The 9,126-nt window shown below is 52.6% G+C and overlaps 1 long non-coding RNA gene across 1 annotated transcript; it reads right to left on the bottom strand.

Moving 5' to 3' along the window:
- Window positions 1-4,530: 4,530 nt before the first annotated feature.
- On the bottom strand, window positions 4,531-6,776 carry LOC109274067 (uncharacterized). The gene is made up of 2 exons (XR_002083426.2): window positions 5,946-6,776; window positions 4,531-5,789 (listed from the first exon to the last, which is right to left on the bottom strand). It is a non-coding gene; the product is annotated as an uncharacterized LOC109274067 (long non-coding RNA).
- Window positions 6,777-9,126: the final 2,350 nt, after the last annotated feature.

Here is a 9,126-nt window from a genome sequence, read left to right as displayed (position 1 = left end):
TCCAGGGCTTTCCAGAGAAGATAACCCCCAAGTTCAGCTTGAAGAACCCTGCTTTTCCCACTTCCAGTCCTTCCTGCCTTCCTCCCTCCCTCCTTCTTTCCCCTGCTTCTTCTCCAAGAAGTCCCCGGTGTTAAGTGGCCCGGTGAAGATAAATCATGATACAGGTTAGAGTCAGAGCCAGTTGATGTGAGCGGCAGAGTCCTACTTTCGTTTTCTTTTCCTCCCCAAACCTTTGCCTGGCAGAATTAAATAAGGAAGGAGCCACTCCCGTCCACCCCTACACATTCCCCAATCTGTATTTTTAACATCTTGATTGAGGTGTAATTTACTTACAGTAAGCTTCACCCACTAAAGTATACAGTTCTCGAAGTCTGGACAGATGTGTAAACCTGTAAAATCACCACCACAATCAAGAGACAAACACCAAATCTATTTTACTGGCTTCCTAGGGGTGGCCCGTTTGTGTTTTTCGTGGCATTTAAAAAAAAAAAATTTTTAATGTTTATTTATTTTTGAGAGCGAGACAGAGTGTGAGTGGGGAAGGGACAGAGAGAGGGAGACACAGAATCCGAAGCAGGCTCCAGGCTCTGAGCTGTCAGCACGGAGCCCGACGCGGGGCTCGAACTCACGCACCGTGAGATCATGACCTGAGCCGAAGTCGGACGCTTAACTGACTGAGCCACCCAGGCGCCCCTTTCGTGGCGTTTTTATGGGCAGGTGGCAGGAACTCTGGTCACACTACTTAGGCAAAGGAGGGGAAATACTGATGTGTACAACTGGAATGTTTGTGAATAGACCAGCTTCGGGTATGGCTGGATTCAGGAGTTCAAGTGACGCTGTGAGTGTCCCGTCTCTTCAAACCAATTGCTTCCCTTTAACTGGCAAGACAGCTGCTGACAGCCCCAGACTAACATCCTATCTACTTAGCAATGCCAAGGGGAAGAACCAGTCTTCTCTGACAACCCTTAAGAGCTCTGGGAAGGCATCTCACGGTCATGCGCCCACTTCCTGGATGGGGTAAAATCAGCACCAGTGACGTGCTTGTGAGGGCTGGTTGTTCAGTCAAGCGATGTTTGTAGCTTGAAACTGGCTATGGTGAGAGTATTTACACCATGGAAATTGGCAAATGCTACCGACCAGGCCTTCCCCGCTCCGGACCCAGCAATTAGACACTTACACCCCTGAGTCAGCCCTGCCTAAACCAACGGAACAGGTTCTCCTAAGGACAGAGACATTCTATCACCAAAAGAGGGGAAGTAGAGGCTGGTCAGACAAATAACAGAGGAGACCTCACAAAAGAATCTTCCAGATTTCCTCCCACCCTGAAACTGATCGGGCCAAAGGTTGAACCCACCACAGAGACAGTCTAGCCCATGTGTAGTCTTCCGGGAGAGGGGCCCAGGCTCTGCTCCTCTCCCCTCCTCCCTGCACCTCCGGGTCACATTCTATGGAAAATTAAGGAACTTCCTGAGCCCGCCGCTTTCTGCAAAGCCCTTCCAGCAACCTAGACCCATGATTTTCAGTTTGTTCAGCTATTTTAGAACAACCCTTTCAGATCAGCCCAGAAATGGGGACTGCGGCTTGATTTGAGGTTAAACAAATACGTGCCATGTATCTACCGACACTCGAGGAATGAAAAATTTCCGCAGGCATGTTCCCAAGCTATGTGCTCCAAATTGCCCCAAACTGTGCCCCAAATTGCTGGGTTCCAGTCTAGCGTTCTCCATTTCCAAAGATATTTGTGTTACGTTCGGCTCTACTCTGCACAGAATGCTAGGGCTGACCGTGGGTGGGGTCGGGGGGCCGGGCGCGCCCCCTCTTGGCCGTGGCAGCCTCCTCCCCAGCGCCCACAGGACCCTGGGAGCCCCTGGGGTATTTCTTGGCCTCCTGGGGAATGACTCCTCTTGATCCTAGGGCGCCTGGGCCAGACGACTGGCCGGCCGAGGCAGGCTGCTTTTCCTCCCATGTTTTGAGGGTAGGCAAGAATGAAGAAAAAGGAGGGAGGGGGGAAGCAACACCCACCTTCTCAAACAAATAAAGCTGCACTCCACGAGACGGGAACGCTGAGCCTCTCAGAACGTAGGCGGGAGAGCAGTTCGACAGAGAAGTCATCCTTCTTTTTTCCTCTCGAGGGACATGGGTCTCTGTGCCCAAGCTGGAAATCTGGACCAAGGGTTTTCAGACCTCCTCCTCTTGCAAGTGTCCTGGGGCAGAAACCATTACGCCAATACCAAATACGCCAGGTGCTCCCCTGCACGTCCGAGCTGTGCCATGTGACTGGCTTGGGCCAGTGAAACGGGGCCGAAATGATGGGTGTCATTGGCAGGCCCGGGCAGTGAAAAGCCCAGGCCCATTCCGCAGGCTCTCTTTCCCGGCCACTGGGACTGCGGAAGCCGTATGTTCCAGAAGGCGTGGCTACAAGATGGAGCTTCCGTCCGCCTGCGTCCCTGAGTGAGTCTGTGGGGCAGACCCACCTCCTGGCCTGCTGGCACACACGGGCCGAACAAGAAAGAAACTTCTATTGTGTTCAGCCACTGGGACCCAGGGGTTGATTGCTCCTGCAGCGTCGCCGGGCGTACCCCGACGGGTTCAAGCTCCCGGCACACTCTGGTACAGTTGACCGTGTTGTTCACTGGGAGAGACCAGCGTGCAGGAGGCTCCGGCCAGCAGCCTTCACCCAAAGGAGGGCTTATGAGGGCATATTCAGGGGCCCCTGTCCCACCAAAGATTTGGGGGACTTCCTTGCAGCTTGGGCCTGGGTCTGTGCCTTCCTTTGAAGGTCTCTGCAGCACTTGGTTGAACACGCGCGCCTCTCTCACACCCCGGAGCGTCTACCAGGGCGCAAAGTACCCTCACTGGCGATCCCCCATGAGGCGAACGAGAGAGTCCTAACTCCGATTTTAAAGATGAGGACACCGGCGCTCAGAAGGATCTAACGTGCTGCTGAGGTTGCACAGCTAATTGAAGAACTTAACCGAGGTCTTGTGTCTCTCGCCACAATACCAGTATTTCTCAAAGTGTAGCTCTCAGACTCTGAGACGGGGCCCGGGAAACCGCGTTTTCAAAGCTCCTGGGGCAGTAATTACACCAAGTGTGAGAACCCTGGCGCCGCACCAGCCTGCCTCTCCCATCAGATGCAGTCAGCGCCGGGAGGCGGGGGGGATTTGAGGGTGCAGCAGAGGACCACCTCCCCAACGAAAACCACAACTGCTCTGGGTGAATTTCTCCCCAGAGAGCCATTTCTTTGGGTTAAAATACAAATAGTCCTGGAAACACTTGATGCCTTCTTATGAATTAACTCAGATTTCCCCCCCCCCCCCCCGCCCCGCCCCGGCTAGGAACCATTGCTTGTAAGAAGTCGCTCTATGGGGCGCCTGGGTGGCCGAGTCGGTTAAACGTCTGACTTCAGCCCAGGTCGTGATCTCATGGTCCGTGAGTTCGAGCCCCACGTCCGGCTCTTTGCTGACAGCTCGGAGCCTGGAGCCTGCTTTGGATTCTGTGTCTCCCTCTCTCTCTGCCTCTCCCCCGCTCGTGCTCGGTCTCTCGCTCTCTCTCTCTCTCTTTCTCAAATAAACGTTATAAAAAAGAAGTTACTCTGCGAGGTAAGTTTCCGCAGGGAAAACACGAGTCAAGAGTCAAGCCCTCGCCCTGAGAGCTGAAATCCAGCTGGAGACTGCAGGGGGTGACGTCCTGGAGTCAGGAAGGGGCTGAGCATCCTAGGGGGTGGGGGGAAGGGCTCCGAGAAGAGAAAAATACAGCCAGGGGAGGTGGTTGAAACCTCACACATGAGAAAGAACCAGAGTAAAGCCTCAGCCTTACTACGTACTACCTGTGTGAACTTGCAGAACGTCCTTCATCTCCCCAAGCTTCAAAGTCTCATCTGTGAAACGGAACTCGTCACAGAATCCACCTGTGGTCAGGCTGCTGTTAAGCATCCAGTGCGTTTGGGCGTACAACCGTGGACATTTAATGATCCCTCACCACACGCCAGCAGAGTGCTTTACACACATTAACTCAATCGTCATGACTACCTGACGACGTGGTTATTGTTTTACCCGTCTCGTAAGGGAGGGAACGGAGGCACAGAGAGGTAAAGTCACTTGCCCGAGGCTGCAGAGCTGGCTCGTAGGTGCCAGAGCCAACAGCTGACTGTGAATGCGTCTCCTAGGGAGGGCTACAGCTGGAGGAGGGCCACGGGGGAGCCTGTCGAAAGCTGGGGCTCAGGGCAGGGTTCCTGTTGCCCAGGTCCGAGTTCAGGTTGAACGGCGGCCATAACGATTAAGATCACTACTGAGCCGAAGGGTGGAGGAGAACTCTACCTGTTCTCTCCTTCATCCCCAGATACTAACCCTCCTCCATGCCCAGAGGAAGACACAGGGTGCTGCCTCCCTGAGCCTAGAGACCCCGGGGTAGCCCCAGCCCCCTCTGCCCCACCCCCCCACACACAATGGGTACCCGTATCTTGGTCGGTTGGTTGTCTCGTTTGCTTTCTTGGTGCATCCTTAAATAAACTGCAGGGTTTCAAAGAGAAAAGGGAACCGGCATTTATTGAGCAGTTATGATGGGCAAGACTCCTTATCCAGCAAATCCATGTGTCTCACGGGGCCTCACAAATTTGTGAAACGGATCTTACTGTCTCCACTTTACAGGTGAGGAAACCAGGCCCAGGGAGGCTGGATTACTTGCAGCAAACCAGGGGCATGGTGATGCTGCGGACCTTTGTCTGAATCCAAAGCCACTCAGGAGAAGGGAGGGCCAGCAGGAGCTCTGAGATCCAGCCCCCAAAGGTGAAGTTCCCTGTTCCTCGTTCGTTTCTCCCGTGCTGAGCGTCTCTGAGTGGCTGCTTTATGCCAGGCGCCCGATCAGTGACTGTGGCAACCTGGCCTCAGCTCCATTCTGTTCAGCAGGGATGTGGCTCTCTATGAATCGTGAACTCGGAGATGTTTCTGTCCTCCCTAGGCTCTGTGAGGACTGACCCTCGACCCAGAGGCTGCTTCCCAGACACAGGGGGATTCAGCCTCCTCCTGGGAGAATCCAAGCTCTGGGTGTTTCAGGAAATGTCTGACCTGCCAGGTTTCCGTGTGACTGATCAGTTAGAGCCGAGGAAGGGGGGCCAGAGGGGAGGTTTCCCGTCAGCCCAGCTTTTGTCTCTCACATGAGCCCGAGACAGACAAACCACAACCACAGACTCGACCAGCTGTGGAAGCATCGAACAGGAAACCCAGAACATCTGGTGCCCCACTTCCTCTGCAGGCTGTGCAAGTCTGGGTGTGTGTGTGTGTGTGTGTGTGTGTGTGTGTGTGTGTCCGCTGGTGTACAAGTCTGTTTGCTTTCCCACTGTTGTTTAGTGGGACGTGGATGCAGACAGGGCTGGAAACCACAGGCCTTGTGGTGACAGGGGAACCAGACACTCACTCCCCAACCCTTACGGTGCCTCCTCCCTCCCCAGACAGTGACCCAGGACCTGACCCAATCTCCCAGGCCACCCTCCAACACACCGGCACATGTTTAGCTTCAAGACACCATGCACTTGAAGAAAGGTATTTTTTTTTTTTTCCTTTTGGATTAGGTGGTTTTAGAGGAACTTTCTGGGGATGAGGTAGGAGGGTTCTGCCTAAATATAACCTTGCCTCAGCATACAGACCCACAGAAAGCAGAGTCTGGGTGAAAGCTGTTTTTAAAACAATTTGAGGAGAATCTGTGGACGACCTCTGAGGCTGTGTGCTGGTCAGAGGGCTGTTTTCCACCAGCGGCGGTGTCCTCTGTGGACAGCCTGAGGTAGACAGCGACTGAGAAGGGAAGAAACATAAGAAAAGAGAAATAAAGCCCCCTCCCCCAACTGTAGCATGAGGTTTAACTCTTATCAGTCACCTTTAGGAGGTAGGCATTATTATACCCATTTCTAGAAATCATGAAATCAAGATCCAGAGGGGATGTGAACTCACCCAAGATCACTCAGCAGAGCCCGGGCTCAAAATCAAATCTGACCTCTAGCCACATGCTAGATCCTAAATCAACTTCATTCTTTCGACGAACAGTAACAATCTAAACTGTGCCTCGCACACAGTTGATGGCCAACAAATGTTTCTTGAATTAATCAACGAAGGGAGTTCTCATTGCTGGCAGAGACTCTCATCATCACTGCATGCCCGGGGTCAGCACTGCGCGAGACGGAAGCGGCTGCTTCGTAAGTTTCACAACAGTGACACTTCATTTACCTGCAGCTCATTTACTTGGCCAGGTCGACCCTTTGCATCCTAGCTAAAACTCTGAAAGAACCACGAGCAGTCAAGAGAAGTCCCAAGCCCTTGAAAGTTCAAATCCTGACTCGGAGAACTTCTGAGGCCCTCAGTCGGAGGGAGTCTGGTTACCCTTCCTTTACAACCAGAGCCTAAAACTTTGCTTGCTCATCTTACAAGCACCGGTCTGGAAAAGGAGATGGCCTGCTACGGAAACTCGCTGGCAAAAGCAATCTGGGAATTCAACTAGCATTTTCGGACTGGTAGGAGGCATTATGGATTCTACGAGGAATGCACCAGCAGGAGTAAGAGGCCGACGAGAAGGGACTGAATTGGTCTGATTCTCGGATCTGTGCCCTCCAGACAGCTCCGAGAGAGCCAGATGGGACAGCAGCACCTCCGATGGGTTCCCGGGAAAGACTGAGGGCGCAGCAGCGAGCCGCCCCCGACCGCACTCGCTCACGACTAGGTGTTTTGGAGCGACAGACGCCCCAACCTGAGACGACGCCCAGCCGCTTTCACATCTGCAGGTCGGCGGGGCCCTCCTCCGAGCCGGGGTGACGTCACTCAAGCGGCGCGGGGGCGTGACGTCATCCGAGCGCGCCTCCCGCGGGGCCGAAGCCCTGAGCGCGGACTGGCAACGGCGTTGCTGTGGAGACGGTGCGTCGGGCCCCGCCCCCGAGACGGGATTGGAGGAAGACAGGTCAGCTGCTTTGGCGCGGAGGCCCCGTGCGGCGCTCGCGGCGCGGGTTCCTATGGCAACCCGGACGCTGTCAAGCGCCCTGGGGGCGGGCGATTCCCGGGAACCCCCAAAGCGAGAGTCAGAGCCCAGAGTGCAATTTGAGAGACTTTTTTCACCTAAGGTAGTAAACATCGGATGTGCCTCTGGCCCGTATAATGTAGAAATTCAAACTGCCCTAGACTGGATCCCGTGCAGGGCTGGAGGCCCCATGAGGCTTAAATTTATCACTGAAGCCGCGTCGGGTGAGCAGCAGAATCTGACCCAGGAGACTTAGCGCCAAGAGTGGCCTAACCTTTTTAGCCTCGGTTTCTCCTCAACGAGATCTTTCCCATAAGCATATAACATATATCATTTCTTCCCAAGAAAACCTTTTGATGACCCTGTAGCTCCCAGCTCACCTGTCTCCTTTTTTCCGAATATCGAAGCTCCTGAAAAGAATGTCTATATTCGCGTCTCTAGCTCTCTTCCCACTGTACCCTCTCCGGGCACGCTGTTTCTTCTTATCTGCTCTATCAGCAACATTTGAAACAGTTATCACGCTCTCCTGCATCAGACACTTTATTCACTTAGCTGGTGGGACCGTACCCTCGATTTTTTTGCGGCATCCCTGGCTCCTAGTTCCCCACCTCATTTGCTGGTTCCTCCTCTTTGCCCGGACCTCTAAATGTAGCAGTGCCCCCCTGGGACTGGCTCCTTGGCCTTCTCTCTCTTTTCACTTAGTATCTGAAGTGATTTCATTTAGTTTCATGACTTTAAAGACCGTCCCTTTTGGCTGATGAGAGCCTGGTCCTCTCCCCTGAACCTCCATACTTGGATATACAACTACCTAGTTAGCAGCAAAACTTGAATGCCTAGTAGGCAAGCTCAAACTCATATTTAGAGCGAAATTCCTGAGCTTTCCCACCCAAAGCTGCTCTACCTGTGTTCTTTGTAACACAGCTTCTCAGGCTCCAAACCTTGAGTACTCCTTCACCCCACATTCAACCTGTCCTATTGGTAAATCCTATTGGCTTTTTCTTCAAAAAGACTGACACCATCTTGGACCAAGCCCCCATCATCATGTTATTGTAATGGCCTCCTCACTGACCTCCTAGATTCAGCCTTCCGCCCTCTCCTCCTCAGCCTGGGTTCCCATGACAGCCTGAGTAATTCTGTTAAAAGTCACATCATGGGGCTCCTCTGTGAAGACCTTCCAAAGACTCCCTTCTCGCTGAGGGAAAGGCAAAGTTTAACCATGGCCAGAAATGTCCTGTACCACCAGGTTCCTGGAACCTGGCTGAGCCCCTCTCCTGATTGTGACTCCATTGCTCTCTTTACTCCAGCCACATGGGTCATTTTCCAGGCTTATTTGTTTCTGGGACACTGAACTTGCTTCTACCTCTGCAAGGAACTTGTCCTCAGATATCCCCAGGGCTCCCTCTCTCACCTCCTTCAAGGCTTGGCTCAAACATTCCTTACTCAGAAAGCCCTTCTCTAACCTCCTGATTTTAAACGACTGGTCTGACTCCCCAGTCCCTCATTCTCACCGGGCTCCGTTGCATTTATTGCCTTCCAATATACCATATAATTTAGTTATCTCATTTGATGTCCTGCTCCATGGGAAGGCAGCGATCTTGTCTCTCTTGTCATTGCTGGGTTCTCACTTCCTAGACAGAAGCTGGCATGTGAGAGGTGCTCAGTAAGTGTCTATTGAGTGAATAGATACATTTCAAAATTGGACAGTTAGGGACTGAGGAAAAGAGGAATGTAGTGGAGGAAACTGACAAACCCTACCTCAGCCAGGTGATTAAGATTCAAAAAAAAAAATGTTTTTTAAATCAGAATGTCACGTAGTGGTTAAGAGCCAGAGCTATAGGGGGTTGGGGTTGTGACCTTTAGGAAAATTAACCTTTCTGAGCCTCAATATCCTCCTTTTTAATGTTGGCAAAACAATACTTCGGTTTCACCCAACAATGTGGAACCCCTCCTACATGAGCAGCGAGCACTGTGCTCGTGGCTGAAACATGCTGGAGAACCTGATTGCACAGGTGTCCTTGCTCCCCTGGAGTCCGGATCCTGAGGAAGGTGTACAGACAATAGCCATATAATCATCCAAATAATGATTATTCACAAAGTGTGACAAGTGTGAAGGTGGAAAGCCATCTA

This window comes from Panthera pardus, unplaced genomic scaffold (genome assembly GCF_024362965.1).
Source record: "Panthera pardus isolate Hobbes unplaced genomic scaffold, ASM2436296v1 HiC_scaffold_11, whole genome shotgun sequence".
In the NCBI taxonomy this organism is placed as follows: domain Eukaryota; kingdom Metazoa; phylum Chordata; class Mammalia; order Carnivora; family Felidae; genus Panthera; species Panthera pardus.
The sequence above is the reverse complement of the archived record's forward strand: the minus strand, read 5'-3'. Positions and strand labels throughout refer to the sequence as shown.